Source organism: Lissotriton helveticus, chromosome 10 (genome assembly GCF_964261635.1).
Source record: "Lissotriton helveticus chromosome 10, aLisHel1.1, whole genome shotgun sequence".
NCBI classification, from domain to species: Eukaryota; Metazoa; Chordata; class Amphibia; order Caudata; family Salamandridae; genus Lissotriton; species Lissotriton helveticus.
Genome location: NC_136071.1, coordinates 35,879,085 through 35,898,630, shown reverse-complemented (window position 1 = coordinate 35,898,630; position 19,546 = coordinate 35,879,085). Strand labels below are relative to the sequence as shown.

Below are 19,546 nucleotides of genomic sequence, written 5' to 3'. Positions count from 1 at the left end.
TCCCCAAGGCTTTAGGTTTTTGAGACAATTCCTTTTGGATGCAGTCCATTTAACAATTTTGTCAAAACTGGATTAGTTTTTACCCATTTCTGTTAGGCTTAGTCGCGCACGACCCCATTTTGACTAGTTACTAATCTCCTTCATACACAAGATCCATTTTTTGAGCCATTTTTGAAGAAGGCAATGCTTAGGTCCCTGGTTTTGAGGCTTTCCTGGATGTGATAGTTTCCTGTCTCAAGGATCATTCTACTATTGTGCCTTGGGCAGGATGAATGTGACAGAAATTAACATAATAATAAAAAATCATGTGTCAGAATCCATTCCTCACTTGGTAGAAAAGGGGGGGGGGTTGCTGCCCTCCCACCTGGGCCCTTGGGCGAATACAGGAAATGTGTGGCCACAAGTGCAGTGGCTTCTTCCACTACCCCACAAACTTAGCCATACACCAGCCTATTTCCAACAGCAGCCAACCCCCACCCAAAAGGCCTGCTCCTTTACTATAGACTAGAGACCTCACAGGACTACCAGGTCATGGTGAACTGTTGCTGGTCAACAGCTGATTCAAGAGGAGCTGGCTGTGTCAAGCCGCCTATTCTAAAATAAGGATTGTGGTGGCACACATTAGGGAAGTAGAGCATGCCACACTTTATGGACATGCCATCATTAGCCCCAAGCATGGGCACAGTACCTGCGGGCTCCTATGTCAAAAAACGTTTGAGCAGTTACTGTCAAGTTTCTAGTGACACAAAAGATTTATGTGAAACCGCAAATCAACACTATCTCTGAGCACACTCTAAGAATCCATCCGGTGCGATGAATGTAGAAAACCACATTGTGTGGCAATAGCATAAGGAACACTTGTTTGAGGTTGCTCAATAAGCACCATGGGTGGCAATATCGGAAGTTGCACCTTAACCCTTGAGATCTTATCAAGTGCATTGCTACATCATAAAACAGTTGCAGCAGTGGGTATCACCGAGGTGGAACTGTGGCGCTCTTGAATCAGGAGTTCCGCTTGGAAATCAGCCTGATGTGATATTCACAAAGTTTATACAGCAGATCCACAAGCACAATAGGAGCATGAACATGTGTACATTTGGCGGGGGTTATGTTTTGTGATTTAGTGTGGTTTTTAATAACCCTGGGCAATGAACTCCACTCCTGGAGTTTGCGGAGATGTGTTAACTACTCATTCCATTGAAAACAAAGAATTCTGGCAAACATTCCGTTCTTCCACGTAGTGGAGTCAGCTACTAAACTGCACCCACAAATGCTTTGATAAAGCAACTTTACATGCTAAAAAGCACATAACCAATTCACAAAAGTGAACTCTGAAAATGAAAAATATCAGGCAATGAGAGATGTGATGATTTTGGGGTCCCCCCTAGCCTAGGGGGGGGGGGGGGGGGAGGACAAAGCAGATACCTTGATCACAATGAGCACATCATGCTTAACGATTCAGTTGTGGTTCCATCCTCTTCGGACCACCCCAAGCACAGTTATGGGCAAAAATACAATCCCAACCAATGGTCCTGCAAAGCATTATGGAACAAGATTAGCAGTGGGCCGTAAATATTGTAGTATCCAATATCAAAATAATTCTACAAAGAGCTGCAGTTCAACTAGTCGTTACTAGGTGTCCCTCACGAGTCAAATGCAAAAGCATTGAAATTATTACATTAAGCTGCAGTTCAACTAGTCGTTGCTAGGTGTCCCTCAATTGACTCATGAGGGACACCTAGTAACGACTAGTGAAACTGCAGCTTCATGAAAGGGTTTCAATGCTTTTGCATTTGACTCGTGAGGGACACCTAGTAACGACTAGTGGAAATGCAGCTTGATGTAATAATTGCAATGCTTTTGCATTTGACTCGTGTGGGACGCCTAGTAACGACTAATTGAACTGCAGCTCTTTGTAGAATTATTTTTATATTGGATACTATAAAATTCACTGCTAATCTTGTCCCATAATGCTTTGCAGGGCCTTTCGTTGGGATTGTATTTTTGCCCATGACTGTGCTTGGGGTGGTCCTAAGAGGATGGGCACACCACTGAATCATTCAGCAAGATGTGCTCTTTGTTTTCAAGGCATCTGCTTGGTTCTCTCCCTAGGTTAGGGAGGATCCCAAAATCATCACCTCTCTCACTGCTTGCTAAATTTTCATTTTTGTGAAAGGACTATATGCATTTCAGCATTTAAAGACAGATATACTGGTTATTTTACCAAACGTATATGAGGTTTCTGTTTTAATAATTGGGAGTCCAACGGGAGAAGTTGCAGAATTCAACTTTGTGAAATTCCACCTACTAGTACTCCGCCGCCTACGCCCACCCTTAGTTTTTATAATTAAGGCATTCCTAGGCTCCTTCTCTCTACTGATGTTCTCCAATCAGGCATTGGTGGTCCTTCCCTGTAGTAAGATGACATCTGACAGGTTGGATGGTTATCTCTGTACGTGGATTCTGCAGTTTGCTAGAATATGTAAAATGCAACCTTGGTCACACAGCCGTCTCAAATGGAATGCTCATCGGCGATCCTACCTCAGCCGCCTCTCCTGAGTCCTGCAATGATCATTCCGATTAAGTTTCATTTGAGGGGATAGTTCCAGTGTACAGCAGGCAAGTGGTTGCATTCTGACACCAAGCATCATTGGGCCAGTCTTGACAACACAATGCCTCCATTTTTTAAAAGGAGCATGTCCACTGTAACAATATAGAGGAAGGCTAACAGTCTACCTACATAGTTGCAAGGTTTCTACCCAGTGAAAGATTAACACCAGAATTATTAGACTGTAAGTAAGTAAGATTAGACAACCTACCTCTGCACAACTCTAACCGCACAAGACATACGTTAAATATTATATTTCACATACCACAGCATAGTTTCAGTTTTCAAAATTATACTCTGCTGGTAGTTCCTCCACTTTTTGCTTGTTGTCCACTTTCATACTGCACCAGAGACACATTTAGCTGGAACAATACACCGGGCCAAATCATGATTGTAGGCAGAGATTAAGGCAGCAAAGTACTGATGGTGAGCGAAAGGACTCACACAACTTTGTGTCCAAAGTTCAGGTTTTGTTTTCTGTTAGATGTTTCCAATGACTCAGTCTTCGTTCTATTTCTCTTTGACACCCCCCTTATGCCCCTATTTTTACTTTGTTTCTGTGGATATGATCTCCTGTATTAGTCAATTGACCTGTATTCTTTTGCGCCTCATCTCTAAGATTCTCATTTTCAGATCAGTTTCGCTTGGAAAACCCCTAGGTTCCTGTTTTAGCCTCTGTTTTACCTGGGTGTGACATCCTGTCCCCATGTTTGATGTTTTCCAGTGTGTTACCAAACAAAACTATTGTGTTGCCACAACAAAGAGAGCAAAGTTTAACCAGCAGACTAGTGGTTCTGCACCTCACATCAGTTTCCCAAATTCAAAGTTCCTTCCAGATCATGAAAGATGCAACTGCAAGTGGGTGTGCGCCAGGAAAAGAAGTCCAAGATACTCTTGTAATTTGAAAAGTATTTTCAATTAATTTATTCCAAGTGTTAATGGCACATTAAGTTCAGATGGACCTCATCTACAAGGTTCGCTTTAGCCTCTCTTTCTCAAAAGATTCCGAAAAGATTCCAGTTTCTAATGGATGGTTCACACTAATTCCCTGTAATTGACCCTAACCATTTGGTGCCTGCAGACCATTTCTTGAGTCACATCGCTAGGTGTAGTTGACGATTAACCATTGTGTATTCCTCACAGACAGTATCACAATAGAGGGTCTGGGTGTTGGCCAGATAGGCCATCCAGACTTGATGAGAGGAGCGAAGCTGTCACAATTGCACTTCATAAGACACTGAACAGCTCACACATAAAGGATTTCACACTAGCCTGTTGTGTCCCCAGACAGTCTGGGACTAGGGCAAGTAGGCAGGAAATTCCAGACACTTCTTTGGGGGGTAGGGGGGGGGGGGGGGGGGGGGAGACTATAGAAGATTTTTCCACTTCAAAAGGGGTCACTAGGTATAAAAATAAGAACCTCAGACCAACTCTTCAGAACACTCCTGGACCTGTGGATACTTCTTAAGAAATCTTCCCTGCTGCCAGAAAGATGAGGCTGCTGCTTGAGGCCTGCTCAGTTTGCTAAGAAGGAAGGCTGGACCTGCTGCCGTCATCCCAGGATGTGTGACTCCAAGTGTCAGCTCGCTGAGCGAAGGGGCACAACAAGCTCCAGAGACTTCCCTGCATATGTCCAGTTGATGTGCTGCCTGGACCTGCAACTGGGCCTGCCTGAGCCCTGCTAGCCTCTGAAAGGGTGACTCCCTGGTCCCCATGTGGTGCCTCCGCAGGTCCTGGATCCTTGGTTGGCATCAGGGCTCAAAGTGCCCTCCTCTGAACCACAAGGAGAAATACAGAAGTTGCGAGCCCTTTGCCACTGGGTCTGTTTATGCCAAGATCTTGCTGCCCACACTGACTGCCAACGCAAAGCTCCAACGAACCAGTGTCTTGCGCTACAGCGACCGTCAGAATTGACCAGCAATGCAAGATCTGCACTTTGCGCCACAGCCTTGACACCCCATGGTGAACGCCAACACGAAGCTTAAGCAATGACCATCCAAGACATCCAACAGGATTTTTGCACTGCAGCGACAACCATCCAAAACACCCAGCCTGCTCTTCGTGCTACTGCGACGACCGTCCGAGACACTCTCCCTGTTCCTCGCGGCCTCCTCCATGGCGAACTGGGCTCTTTGAGGTGGACAGAAGAAGGTAACTTTTTCTGCTGAACTAACTTGTTACCTCTTTCCGGTCCAAACTTGTGGCTTTCACCCGTTCTTGTACCACCCGGTAACCATGGGCTTTGAGCCACTATTTTTTACTTAACTGTTTAAAATTGCACATCTTCGGTATACTGATTGGTGTCATGTTGGGGGTCTAATAATTTATTACATTTTACTCTATTTTCTAATTTGGTGTGTGTATTTTCTTGTGTTGCGTTTTCAACTTTATTACTGCGTGTGTGCTGGGTGAGCACTTTACACATTGCCTCTAAGTTTAGCCTGACTGCTTTTGTGTGAAGCTACCAGAGGGCTAAGCACTGGTTAATTTAGTGACTTTTGTGGTGGACATTGAACAGGATTGTGGCTGTTGCTTGAGAAGGGCCCCCCCCCCCCTCAACCAACAACCCACTTTATCGCAGTTCTGTTTTAGGTCCTGTTTGAAATGGACATTAACTGCAAATGTCAACCGTTGGATCGGTTTCCACTGTACATTATACCACATGTCCCTTCTTTTTTTTTACTTCGTTTATTCAGAATGTTAACTCAGTTTTGGCTACCTGTTGTACCAAAAATCCCCATGTTGTACCTTTATTCCCCTGGATAGCATCCAAAGGAGGTTCACTGTTTACAACTTATTTTTGGATAGCATGACTGAGGGCCCTATTTTAATCCGGTTTCTTTAAGATGACACCCGATAATGTAATCTTATTTATCATGTGTTGCCTGAGCCAGATCTCCAAGATCAGTTTTTTGTGGATCATCATGTTATGGTAGATGTCTCAGATTTGCTGAAATCATTCGCGAGCCAGTGACTAGCCACTTACAAAACAGGGCAAAATGCATGTTGGCTGCATCATAATCTTACGAGCTATTGGGGAACCGTGAAGCTCCAATGAAGTACTGCAGTCTCTTCCTCTTATCAGGACAGCTCTTTCTTACAAGCTCATCAGTAATAAAAATTATGATTTATAGTTAAATGCAAAAAAACATTTCTTACCCAATACTAGCCCAATTGTTTCACATCTGATTACTTTCCATTAGTCACTAGACATAATGGTTTCTCTCTAGGAGCTATTTTATAAACCTTTTAGGACTTAAAAGTTGTGCTCATAATTTAAGACCTAGCGATCAAAAGCAGAGTAAACGCTTTTGGTTGCTTAAATGTAAAGAGCAGATGTGTGAAGCTGGTAACTCAGCAAGATAGCTCCACTCTAGAGAAGGTGGGTTTCACAACTTTTGTCATAGCAAACACAAGAATAAATATGCAGCAGTAGTGTTACAACAGTAATTTAGCCATGTCTAAACAAATTACTACTCGTAGTAAACCATTTCTTCTCCCTTCGTTGTAGAAGCTAAAAGACAAACTGTAAAAGAGTCTACATCAATCGAATAGGGCACTGAACAAGTGTAGTGAATGAGTTTGACCTTCTCTAGGGAGCTGTTAATTCTACCTTTATTTAACACATGGGGCAATTCATGCATTTCACATCACAATACGTAGTGTCTGAAAATTCCTAGGAAATAAATGCATTTCTGAGGGAAACTATCTGATCTCAATTTACACTATAAAGTCTGGCACAGGACCCGGAAGCATTATTTCTCCACTGTTGGAATGGCCAAAGATCCCTCTGTCCACCCAACCCAGGAAGATTCCAAGGCCCTGCCTTTACAGCCTACGAGGGCTCCCTTCTCCCTGTATGTGTCTATTCTGCACTCCTTCTGAGAAAGCAGCACCAACTGTCTCATTCTCAGTTGGATGCAGAGTGAAATATTTGAGCCCAGTTTTGCACTTTGTGACCATTATGAGATTGGTGCAAATACTGCTCACTCCTGAAGTATGCACAGGCAATTACGGAGCAATCCATACATTCAAAAAAGGCTTGCACTTGTTACTCTCGGTTGTAATTCTTTTTGCAGTAAACATCAGGTGCAAATTCACATCTGAGACCAAGCATAAAAGGCATTTGTACTGGGTGTTTCTGCTCTATGGTAATGGTTGTTTCTCTGTAATACTGTGGGTCTTTACCTGCCAGAGTCTCCATGGTGCAGAGACAGGCTTACTGGTAACTCCAATAGTTCCAGCAGTATCTTTCCTAGTCATTGACGAGCCACAACCAGCAAGATAGTTACTCGACTGTCCTGGCAGTGTCTCTAAAGCCGCCGGCTCTTACTCTCAAGTGTTTAAGGGACTTTGACTGGGGCATTAGTAATGCATTCTACCTTTTGTCTACTCAAGAGATTTGTTGCTGACAAGCATAAGAGTAAAGGTAAGATGTACCCATGCTGTTCTGCCACATCACTTCAAATCGCGTCTCCTTCTTGTACAAAAGACAGGGGGACACCCACCTTTTTAGGGAAAAGGTTGGCATAGTGTGCAAGGACTCACCTCAGAGATGAGAAACAAAGGACAGCACCTATAATGTAAAATGGATTATGGTGTTCAAGTCAGCATATGACAGAATGCTCATGCAAGTCACAAAACAAATATTTGGTCTGGAGGACTCCATGAAATCTATAGAGAGATGTTGGACATGGCCCTTTCTGCAGAGTTGTTCCTAAACTGTTTGCCTTCCCCAACCTATTTTTCCTACCCTCGTTTTGTTAGCTTTAGAACTCTGGGCACTTTACAACTACTAATATCAGTGCTTAAGTGTATGTGCTCTTTCCCTAAAACATGGTATGGTTGGTTTACACCGGTTTGGCATATTTGATTTACTTACAAGTCCCTTGTAAAGTGGTATATGATATACCCAGGACCTGTGAATTACAAGCTACTAGTGGGCCTGCAGCACTGATTGTGCACCCCACCAAAGTAGGCTTTCAAACCTGACTCAGGCCTGCCATCGCAGCACCTGTGTGCGCAGTTTACTGTCACTGTGACTTGACATTTAAAACTAGTTGCCAAGCCTTAAACTCCCCTCTTATTATACACAGGTCATAAGGCAGGACATTTACCTTCATGATTTGCATGTGCTGGTAGTGACAAACAGCCTGTTTCGTTTTTCACTGCTGCGAGGCCTATTCCTCTCATAGGCTAGCACTGGGAATTCCATTATATACTTTAAGAGGTAATTCCTGATCATAAAGGAGTGTTATTGCCATGTTTAAAATGGTAGTGATAAATCCTATTTACTGGTGTAGTTGGATCTTAAATGACACTTTTAGAAAGTGGTACAAAAGGGGGTGGTGATGGACGGAGCATCTGAACCAATTAAACAATCACACCCAGTCAAAAGATCTGGGTTTAATCCATCACCGTTCTTTAGCCCACTTTTAGAAAGTGGGCATTTGTCTGTGCTCATGACTTTGTGAGTTGCAGCCCGACTCAAATACACAGCTGGGCTGAGTGGGACAGGGGACACATCTGCATACAGATTGGCTTTCTGGATGGAGAGAGAGAGAGAGAGAGAGGTGGTTCACACTTACATTTGAATAGGTTGTGTCCAGCCCTCTCACAAAGGGCTGGTTTATCCCCTACTGATCGTCTGAAGCCAGGGTTGGGGAGAAAGGGATTGTTATGCACTTCTAAGAGTTCCTTTGAAGTCACCCATTCAAAGACATTTTTGAGTACAAGTACTGGGGGTCTGACCCCATGTTTTTAGACACTGCATGGACTTATAAGCAGATGCTGCTGGTTCTACAAACTGCACATTGCAAAAAGACTGCTGTGCTGCCAGGAGGAACTGCAATTTGGAATACTTGCCTTTTTGAGCTGACCTGCTGGGGGGACTGGCACTCTGCTAAAAGAAACTTACTGTGCTGGCCTGCCTGCTCCACACCCTGTGCACCAGTGTTCTCAAAGGGCATGTTGCCTTGCCCCATGGTCACGGAATTCCATTCTAGATTCCCACTGTCTGCCCCTACCGTGGGACTCAGCAACTGAGGAGCCCAGCACAGGGCTTTGTGACTAAAATCTACACATAGTGAGCATCGTTTATAGCTTTGGGCAGCGCGTGGTGATGGTTGTTTGCCCCTCTGTGTTCTGGGGAGCAGAGCATGGTGAGAGCCGCTATTCCCCCTGATTCCTGCTTTGAAGGTCTGTGCATGGCTGACCAACGTGGCACTTTTCTCCCTATGTGTTGTACCGCAGGGACACTAATGCAGAGATTGCCTCCTGCGGCTACCGGGTTGCAGTTACCGCAGGGAGGCTCCTGTTGCTGAGGGTCCGGCAGAGTGCGCTGAAATCATTCATCTAAGCAGAAACCGCTGTTGGGGTGAACGCCGCATTAAAGAGGGGCGATTGGCCAATGGAGGTTCCCCCTTCACCCAAAGATTCTGCGCCATGGTTTCCAGACTAGTGAGATCTCCTGTGAGTGTGGGACCTGGCCGACACCAGACCGCATGGGAAGCTGCCCTGTGCATTGAGGAGTCTGTGCCCCAGCACGGGCCCGGCCACTGATGCCACTCACCACTTGCCCTGATAAACTCTGCACATAGCGGCCAGCGCTCCCGGTCCACAACCGGTTTGGGGTCATTCATTGCGTCCAGAAGGAAGGCCCTGAAGGGGTTCATGCACACCAACCCAGCAGTAGGTTGGTGGCTGGGCAAGATGCAGTAGTACCACATTGTACTCAAGGAAAGGGAAGGAACTTTTCCTGCCTTCAGACAATGGCGATTTCAAATTAACGCACCACAACAAGTTGGCGCGCAAGTGCTCTGGTGCCCTACTCCTTGTTGATAATGCACTTGTTCCAGTCAGAGCAAGTGACTACTGTAACCCTGCTAGTAGGAGTGCAGGGGTTCCTGTACCTATATTTACTTACTGCTACTGATATGTTTTTCTGATACATTACATGCCCCAAGTATTTACTGACGCATGTTGTTTTTGCCTTGCATTGTCCAGGATAACGAGTACTATCTGAGTAATTGCATTGGATGCATAGTATTTATGACTCATATCGTTTTGGTCTGGTCTTAAGTACAATATACTATATATTTTTATATAATCCTGTGTGGAGACTGTTTGGTGGTGTATTCATTGTGCTGCTGTGTGAGTATGTTGCACAAACGCTTTACACATTGCCTCTGATGATAAGCCTGCCTGCTCTGCGTCAAACTACCATAGGGTGAGCATAGAGTATCTTCAGTGTAGAACTGACTTACCTGGGCTAGAGTGGTGAATTGTGCCTGTCATAGGTGCATACCCTAGTCAACCAGAAACCCCATTTCTAACTGGCAATCATGTTGCCTGTTTTTATATAGCTGTATGTATTCTTTTAAATGTAATTATTTGTGTGCAGACATAAAAACAATAAAGCTTCAAGGTGGATGTATCTGTCACAGTTTTCATTGCGAGAATATTTTTCTGCAAATAGGGGGACTTTAAGATCACCTCATCTAGACAAGGGATGAGCATAAGTCAGGGACGGTGCAAGGAGGCAGTGCACACGTAAAATCAATTACACGATAGGTTAATGAGGTCCGAACGATTGTGCCCGATCTCTCTTGCCTGCCTAAACTATGGATGCAAATAAGGATAAATATGGGTTGTCAAAATGATTAACTGCCTTATATTAGCCTGGTGGCTCTCCTGTGAGGTATTTAAAAATGCATTTTATATTCCATAACTCTTATTCGTTCTCACCCTTCTGCAACTCATTGTCACCTTTCTTCTTATTAGTTTCTTTTAAAAATAAGATTTATCTAATATATGAGAGCCGCCTAAGTGGGACTGAAGGAGTCACTTGTACTCCTTACACTAATGTTCCGTCTAGGACACTGTGTGATATTTATAAATCAATGGGGTGTTTCTGCACCAGTCATCACCACCCACCGAGAATGAGACTTTCAGTTCCTTATACAAGAAGCATATTTGAAAGCTTGTTGAACATTTGAAAACCCAAATGTTGTGGTTTTTGCCACAAACGCAAATCGCGGAAACCTGGGGGAAGAGAGGAGGCGCAAAGCCAAAGCCTGATTAGGAGAAAAAAACATTCATTGGTGGAGCACCAGCCTGTAGGATGCAGAGAGCTGCTGCACACGAGTGTGAGTTGGTATCAACCACTGAATGTGGGCAGAGAAGTCCAGCCAGACAGGATGCTGAGGATATGCGAGAAGCATGCAATGCCCTAGACAGCGGGGTAATCACAACATCAAGTTGAGCAGCAAACACGAATGTGATCTATGTGATACACAAACGGATAACCAGGGCTACTAGAATTATGTGGCAGGGAGGGCCAAATTAAGCGGCAGGGTCGAGTAAGTTATGCGGCAAGAAAAGGCCCATTTTGCGGCAATTTTCATGATGGTATTTCTTTTTTATCTTTACACTTGTTAACGCTGTCTGGGGACATGCTGCACCTCATTAGTATCAGTTTAACACACAAATACAGCAATAAGCAACAACAAGCATTGGAAATGCAATAGGTCTCGCATTAGGAAAGTTTGAGCTATTGGTCTTATAAATGACATTTTTTTATTTATGTGTTTTTTAAAATAGCTAAATTAATAGCTTTGTCATTTACAATGCCAATAGTTATAACTTTCGCAAATGTGACACCTATAGCATTTGTAATGCAACATTTTTTGTATTTACGTGACTTAGATGTATTGATATTACAAATAACAATGGCTTTTAATTTTTTAAAATAATTAATACTTAAATGATTTATTTAATTTGTAATGTCAATAGCTTAAACTTTTGTAAATAACTTTTGTGAAGATTATGTTCAGTGTTTTTTATTGTGACGAAAATCCAAGAACAGAAGTGAAATATTAACATCTTTTTGTGATTTGTAATAAAGCTTGAAAGCTTGAAAACAGCTTGAAACATTGAAAGAACATATTTGAACCAGTGATGCTGTGGTGGTGCTGAGTGATGCTGTGGTTGCGCTGAGTGATGCTGTGGTTGCGCTGAGTGATGCTGTGGTTGCGCTGAGTGATGCTGTGGTGGTGCTGAGTGATGCTGTGGTGGTGCTGAGTGATGCTGTGGTGATGCTGTGGTGGTGCTGTGGTGGTGCTGAGTGGGAGATGGGGAGAGGGAAAAAAGGAGAGAGGGGGAGAGAGGAGGGGGAGAGAGGAGAGAGAGACGGAGACGGAGACGGCGAGAGAGGAGAGGGAAGAGAGGGAAAGGGAGAGAGGGAAAGGGAGAGAGGGTAGAGGAAGAGAGGGGGAGGACGAGAGCAAAGGACGGAGGGGAGAGAGAGGGGAGGGAGAGAGGGAGGGGGAGAGGAGAGCAGGCAGAGGGGGAGATGGGGAGAGGGAGAAAAAGGGGAGCAGGGGAAGGTAAATAGAGGGAGAGAGGAGAGAGAGTGGGAGAGAGGAGAGAGGGAGAGGGTGAGAGAGGAGAGAGGGAAGTGATGGAAAGGGAGAGAGGTAGACGGAGAGAGAGAGAGTGAAAGAGTGAGGGGAGGGAGAGAGAGAGAGAGAGGGAGGACGAGTGGGAAGGAGGGAGAGGAGAGGGAGTGGAGTGAGAGAGGGAGAGAGGTAAAGAAAAATAGAAAACTGGGAAGCCTTGCTTCAAAAAGAGGCATACCTTATCCTCCAATTTAATAGCGTCATGACAGGATTGAACAACATGACCGAACTGTCAAAAGCGTAAAAAACACATTTCCCATAATGCACCATATAGGGTCACCGATAACCAAATGCTGTTGTCAACCATTATTGGCTGAGATGCCTAAAATACATTTCGCATACACTTGAAAGCGGTGACACATATATGCGACTCCAAGAGAAAATGCTTTTTGCCCGCTCGTGAACAACCGAGGAAAGCAGATACAATAGACGATTAAACAAAGTTATGAAGATATAAGGTAAGCCCAGCCAAGGGACACAAACGTGACTGAATGCATAGTAAGAAAATCATGGGCCAACAGCTAAACCGGCTCTGATATTTTCTTTCAGAAACGCGAGCTAATCACCCATCGGAGATTGCACTCTGAAACAAAAGGAAAACGGCCGGGGCGGGAGTCTGTCGCGCTGAGGTACGCATTAAAAAATAGAAAGTATTATTCAAACGTACTTGTGCAATATGATACTAAATTGATCAAATCCGTCTTTTGTAGCACCTAGCACTGAATATCGGACAAACCAAAAATCGAAAGCGGCTGCTCTGAGAAAATACATAGCATTCAGGTATGCCTAGACTTTCATTCACTAAATAAAACAGTAGCAGGCTACACGTACAACTGAGTGAAATGAATAATATGAGTACATCTTCCACAGAATCCTGTATAAACATTTTCCGGCACAAACAGTGATGGAAAACGCGCGGATTCTCACTGCCGCCAAAAAAGGTAGGAGAGAATAAATTACTGAAAATCCTAAACCAAATCCATTGAGGACGTAATTACTGACGATCTGTGGTAGACTGTTTAAGAGCAAAAAAACGAAACAAGTTAAAAGAAACAAAAAGCTACCTAGATCGTGAAAAAGTGGGATCCCTGGTCACCGTAGCATGTAATCGACCTCAGCAGCATGAAATCTTGAAGTGCACGTTTGTGAATGTTCGGCCAAATGGTGGGGCCCACGAAGGACTGCTGTCCCTTGATAGAAGCCCTTTGAAATGCACGCATAGGTGATCTGCTGGTTGTGTCCCCGGGGCGCTTGGAAGGCAGAGTCGGGTCATCCAAAGCCAATACCAGCGTGCTCCGGGAGAGAAGGTGGATGGGTGAGAACATGAAATGGGGAGGGGTTGCGAGAAGGGCTAAGGAATGAGCAGATGGTCCTGTTTATGACCAGCGCCGTGCTTCAAGAGCCTGGGGGAGGGGGGGGGGAGGAGAGCGAGTGGGAGGGAAAGCTTATGGGGTGTGAGTGAGGCCAAGCGCGCGCCTGGTTTTCAATACTATTTACTGTTCTGGCCGCCTTCGGTAACACTTATTTTCAATGTGCTTTGAAGCTGTTTCTACGTTGCAAAAGCGCTATACAATTTAATCTCCAATTACGTTTAAGTGTAATAGATGTTTTAGATACAGGCAGCAGTACACAACATTAAAACATTGTAAAATACGCCATTGCAAGTAAAAACAATGGTAAAGAAAAATAGAAAAATGGGAAGCCTTGCTTCAAAAAGAGGCATACCTTATCCTCAAATTTAATAGCGTCATGACAAGATTGAACAACATGACCGAACTGTCAAAAGCGTAAAAACCACATTTCCCATAATGCACCATATAGGGTCACCGATAACCAAATGCTGTTGCCAACCATTATTGGCTGAGATGCCTAAACTACATTTCCCATACACTTGAAAGCGGTGACACATATATGCGACTCCAAGAGAAAATGCTTTTTGCCCGCTCGTGAACAACCGAGGAAAGCAGATACAATAGACGATTAAACAAAGTTAGGAAGATATAAGGTAAGCCCAGCCAAGGGACACAAACGTGACTGAATGCATAGTAAGAAAATCATGGGCCAACAGCTAAACCGGCTCTGATATTTTCTTTCAGAAACGCGAGCTAATCACCCATCGGAGATTGCACTCTGAAACAAAAGGAAAACGGCCGGGGCGGGAGTCCGTCGCGCTGAGGTACGCATTCAAAAATAGAAAGTATTATTCAAACGTACTTGTGCAATATGATACTAAATTGATCAAATCCGTCTTTTGTAGCACCTAGCACTGAATATCGGACAAACCAACAAGCTCTCGGCATTGCGTGGCGGGAGGGGGCGGGGGGAACGTCGAGGGCAGGCAGGATGACTCAGGGGAGGGGGCGGAGCGGGGCAGAGCGGCATGTGGGTGTGAAGAAGCCGGGCCTTTGAAGTGAAGCTAAGCTTCACTTCAAAGGTGTCGGAGGAATGCGGGCGGCTGTGCACGCGCTTTTAAGCTCAATGCACATGCGCATTGAGCTTAAAAGTCACGGGCACTGCAAGGAATCGCCACGATTCCTTGCAAGTTAGATAAAGAGTCGATGAGCCCCTATAGTCTCGCTTGCTCGATGCGCATGCGCATCGACAGGCGAGACCTAAAAAAGGTGCCTACTCAACCTTTGTGAAGGAGGTTCCACTGCACAGCAGCATGTGTCACGGTGTTTTTAGTGACTTTTAAACCGCTTGAGCTAGAGACAATTTTTCTTGTTGCAGTTGAAATCTGCAGGAATATGCAGCAGATGGTGAATTATGTAGCAAGTTTGTCAAAACCCCAAATTTTTCGAAATATTCAACGGCCGAAAAATTGCATAATTCCAGTGGCCCTACCGATAATCCATTACCACCATCAAAGCACTGGTGATAAACGCGCAGGCAGAAGTGCACCTGTGCGGTGACAACCCCTGCGATTGCACAAATGTTTCTGTAAAAACAGTTGTGTGTGTGTAAATGCCTTTATGAAATACTCTATGTCCTTACAAAATAAGCATGACCAGGCATGTCTTTAAGTACAGGTTATTGTAATAATAAATATGGCCATTGTGTCAGAGTCTCAGTGGGAAGAACACCTCTTGGACAGTGTAGACTCAGGAATACAGTGCACCAGTAAACCCTTTATCATCATAAATGCAGAGGAGCACACAATGCACTTGACCTGTCTTCATGAAACACCATCACACTTACAGCACTCTTCTAGGTTGATTCCCTGATGAGCAGCTTCATCGGTAATGCATAATAAACATAAGTTCAAAAAGATATCCTCTACCACATAGTAAGCCCCTGTGCAAAATGAATATATGATGATACAACGAATTCCGTTGCAACGCATGCCTTTACCACGCATGCGTTACAACGGAATTAGTTTACCACGGATAAACTTTTCCTCGAATAATTGCGTGGTGACGTCATACGTCGTTAAGAGAAAACGGCATTTTTTTCCGATTTCTCTTAAACGACGCTGACGCCGACGTGACATATGGTGAGTTGTTTTATTTGGGGGGTGGGGGGGAGACCCCCCCAAGCCCCCCTTTTTTTCTTTTTACCTTTACCACATATGCCTTTACTACAAACATCGTAGTAAAGGTATGCGTGGTAAAGGCATTAGTGGTAACCACGCATGCGTTGTACTGCATGCGTGGTTAAAGATTTCGGGGAAACGGCTTCGTTGTAAAGGCCGTTTCCCGTGCAAAATACCACATAAAAACACGGGAAATAGCACACAAAGGCACCAATTAATAATCCATGCTATGCACTGGTGCAATAAGCAGGTACAAGAATAGGTAGTGTCATGTACTTGTCCCCTAAATCGGCGAAGAGTGTCCGGTCAGTATATGACATTCTTGCGTACACAGCATGCGACAGCCTACGCCCCAAAACCTCTCCTATTTGGAACTGGTCTGTGACAATGTTGCATGTATTTGGTGTTGGCCTGTACTTCGACAAGCACGGTTAACTGAGGTATAATGCTCCACTGATTTGTGCGTATGGGACATTATTTCTGCTCCACACTTTGCCCCAGGAGGCAGCGCTTGTCCAGATGACCAGCCTTTTGGCTACATTCATGCTATAGAAATACCATACACATACATATAGACCTATAGTCATACGATGAAAGGTGTGCGCACACACACATGGAGACTGAAGGAACACAAAGGATCCAGTTAAAGATCCTCATGGTTTCCAATCATGTGATAGGACAACAATAAAGTATTGATGTTTCAACCTTACAATTGTTTACTTTTCAGTGCAGCCTCAAGGTGCTTCACCAGGCACCGGGGCGCAACAGCATTAGCAGTTCAGCCTTTCATCAAATAAACACCTAAGATGGCTGGATGACTGACGCAGAAGGTGCACGGAATACCTAGTGGCTGTTTTCCCAGTGCTTGGTGGGAAACGCCCCAAGACAAAGCATGCCACACTGCGTGGCAGATTGACCTACCACCTTTGTGACTGAGCGCACAGAAGCTGTTGCATATGAACTTAACAAAGGGTTTCATACTTCAAGTGGGCTGGTCAAGATGGAAGGTCACAAACTCTGGTTTGTTGGGAGGATGGGACAGAACCTGTTCCTCTGGAACAGAAGGTTCATAGCAGTTTGTCAATTTGTGTTGACACAAAGGATCTTCAGGCCTTCCTATAAAACAGACAACAGTAAGTTGTGAAAAGTAAATAAGAAGCCACTCTTTCTCTTTTCAATCACACTGAGGTTGTGTTTCTGAACATTTAGTTACACAAAAGGGCCTTTGATGGAGAATGTGCTATATATTAATTACAATCCTCAGCCATGTTTGTAATATGTGATCCAAATTTCTCCACTAGTCCCCCTACCAGAGTTAACCCCCCCCCCGCCCGAATGGGTTCGGCTCATTCAGTACACTTGCACTTTAAGAAGCACTTCATTATCGTGCAGCCCATATGCCAGTAGTGTGAAGTGGATGTAGTGTCCTCTGAACCTAGGCGTGTGGGCCACAGGAATCGACTATGCATTTATTTCCACAGGGTGAACAGGCGTCCGTTGCTAGGCCAAAGTGTCTTTAGCACTGGAAAGCATTGTTTGACAACTACATGGCTTCTGTGACAAGCTGTGCAGTGGGAGGAATGATAGGTTTTAAGAAACATGTTAGGTTGGTTCTATAATCAGATGCATTTGGCGTTTGTAGAGGACTACTGACATCAAAGGCTCCCGCTAAGAGTGCAACAGTGTTAACTGAAAGCTCAGCCCTGGGCATGACATCCATGTGACTTAAAGTCACATGTCCCCTAGTAAAAGAGCACGGTAAAGTCCAACGTTCGAGGTTGGCTGCAGGCTGGTGTCAGTGTGTGGCCGTGTGATGGCAGAATCACAAGACTAGTACACGTTACATTTGAGAAACTCAACGTATGTGTCAGGTGTGTCTAAAACTTAATGATTTAAGGCTCACATGTTTATAATGTTTATTTTTAAACATTTCCTCCTCTAGAAATCTATATTTGTTGTTGACCTCAAATTTGTTCCGTTATGTTTATACTGCATTCTGAGGAGAAACTGAAGTTGCACCTGGTGTATTTTCACATATAGCTAATAAAAGCACACTTGCTATTGAATGCGTGTCAGGTTTCAGCACCATACCCTTCTTTAAATGCAGTACAATATATTCCTCGGCAAAGACTGGCATTGTAATCCGAACATGTGTATCTTGTCAGTTATTTCAGGAAATGCCATTATTTGAAAGCCATTGCTCTTTCTATCCTTACAGACACAAGCCTAGCAGTCACGGTGGACAGTGCCGACAGACTCTTAAACAAACTAATTTGTGATATATATATATATTACACACAAACATATACAGTCAAATATGGTTAACATCCTCTTCCGCCTGTTTTTATTCTAAATAGACCAGTAGAAAACCGAGTCTCTATTATGGCCCAATTCTGTTTTATCTTTGCATTCCAGTACGTGTGGTCCTGAATATAGAAAAAGAAAGCAAAAGTACAGCAGGAGGACACTGTGCTCAGAAAAGGTCAGGTGTGAGAGCGGCGGGGAAGTCTGAGATTGCTAGAGGGGAGCTATAAATAAAATGCACAATAATGTAACGAAATAAAAGTTTGCTTATGTTGCACATACAATTACAGAGCAGGTTTTACCTACACACTCTGTCACTTGGAGCCCTGAAATTAGAATGGCATACACAGAACTACAAGTACCATACTGCACCGGGCCAGATAAACTACCCATGCATGGTTAACTTGGGATCTCTGTAATGATCTCGGTGCTCATCAGCTGATCTAGCAGCTGACCTCCCGCCCGCGTGCGCACCAGGAGATTTACCTGCCGGGGTGGCTCCTTGTTTGACGTCACCGCCCGTGCCAAATGTCCGAAACGCTCACGAGCCGGTACTGTTGCTTCTTTCCCAGGCCGAGGCGGTCCCTTTCTCCAGGCACCCCTGGCCTCCTCCAGAGAGCTTCTCACCCGTCTGACATCCGTCAGCTAAGCCGGTTCGCTTTGGCTGGGTCTGCCGTCCCTTCCAAATCACCGGCGAAGGAAGAAAACACAAACAGCGAAAACAAACGGGCTGCACTTCCGCCACAGCAGCAGTGGCAGGGCGAGGTGGGCGGGGCCTGCCAAGAGTGGCCGCGCGTTCACCCAATAAACGTCTGGTATTCTGACACTTGAACGGAGGAAGGCGAACTCGACTGTGACGTGCACGCGCAGCCCTGTTGAAATGGGCAGGTCTTCTTTTTCTGTCATTGGTTATAACCGTACCCAGTCTCCACATAGGCGAGTCAATGTGGCGGCCATTTTGCAACGGTATTTTCTCTAGTATTAACTTACATAAAATATCTTTCCCGTGTGTAACATTTAGGACGGCCATATTGGGAGTCTTATGTTCCGATATTCAAGAATTAACTACAATGCGAAATGCAAAATTTCCTAGCTAACGTAACGGAAAGTTTCAATTCTATTAAGGACAAGGAGGCGAGGATTATGCAGTCCTTTCTTCTCTTTATTATAATCAGCACTTCAAAGAAAACCAATCAAAACGTTTTTCTTGAACCACAACTCCCATGAGCACATGGGAAAACAGTGTCCATAGCAACCAACAGCCAATGATGGATCCGTCCACCGTACAACTAGCCATGACGTCCTCTTCTATTCCTCGTCTTCTCTGTGAGGCAGAAATTCTCGTAAGACACATCATTCTTTCTGGTCGTGTCCTAAAGTAAATAAGGAGAACGTTATCCAGTTCTTCTGACCAGAAGCGAGGCACGTCAATACATAGCATGTAGAGAGACTACGAAGCATAATGATTTGTGCCTAAACATTACAGATTGCAACCAGTGAACTGACAAGTTAAAAAACAGCGATTCTCACAATGCATTGCATAAATACAGTTGAAAAATACTTCAAAAAGTAGTACTTACTGAAATACGAAGGTACACGGGGGGGAGGCCGCCCCGGCCCGGGTGGGATAATCCTCGCCTCCTT

The 19,546-nt window shown here is 44.5% G+C and overlaps 1 protein-coding gene across 1 annotated transcript in view; it reads right to left on the bottom strand.

Moving 5' to 3' along the window:
• LOC144785832 (vacuolar fusion protein MON1 homolog B-like) overlaps nt 1–18,664 on the bottom strand; it is a 101,985-nt gene extending 83,321 nt beyond the window's left edge. The window contains exon 1 of the mRNA XM_078664677.1: nt 18,389–18,664. The gene's annotated coding sequence lies outside the window, so the exon portion shown is untranslated. The remainder of the gene's footprint in view (nt 1–18,388) is intronic.
• Nucleotides 18,665–19,546: the final 882 nt, after the last annotated feature.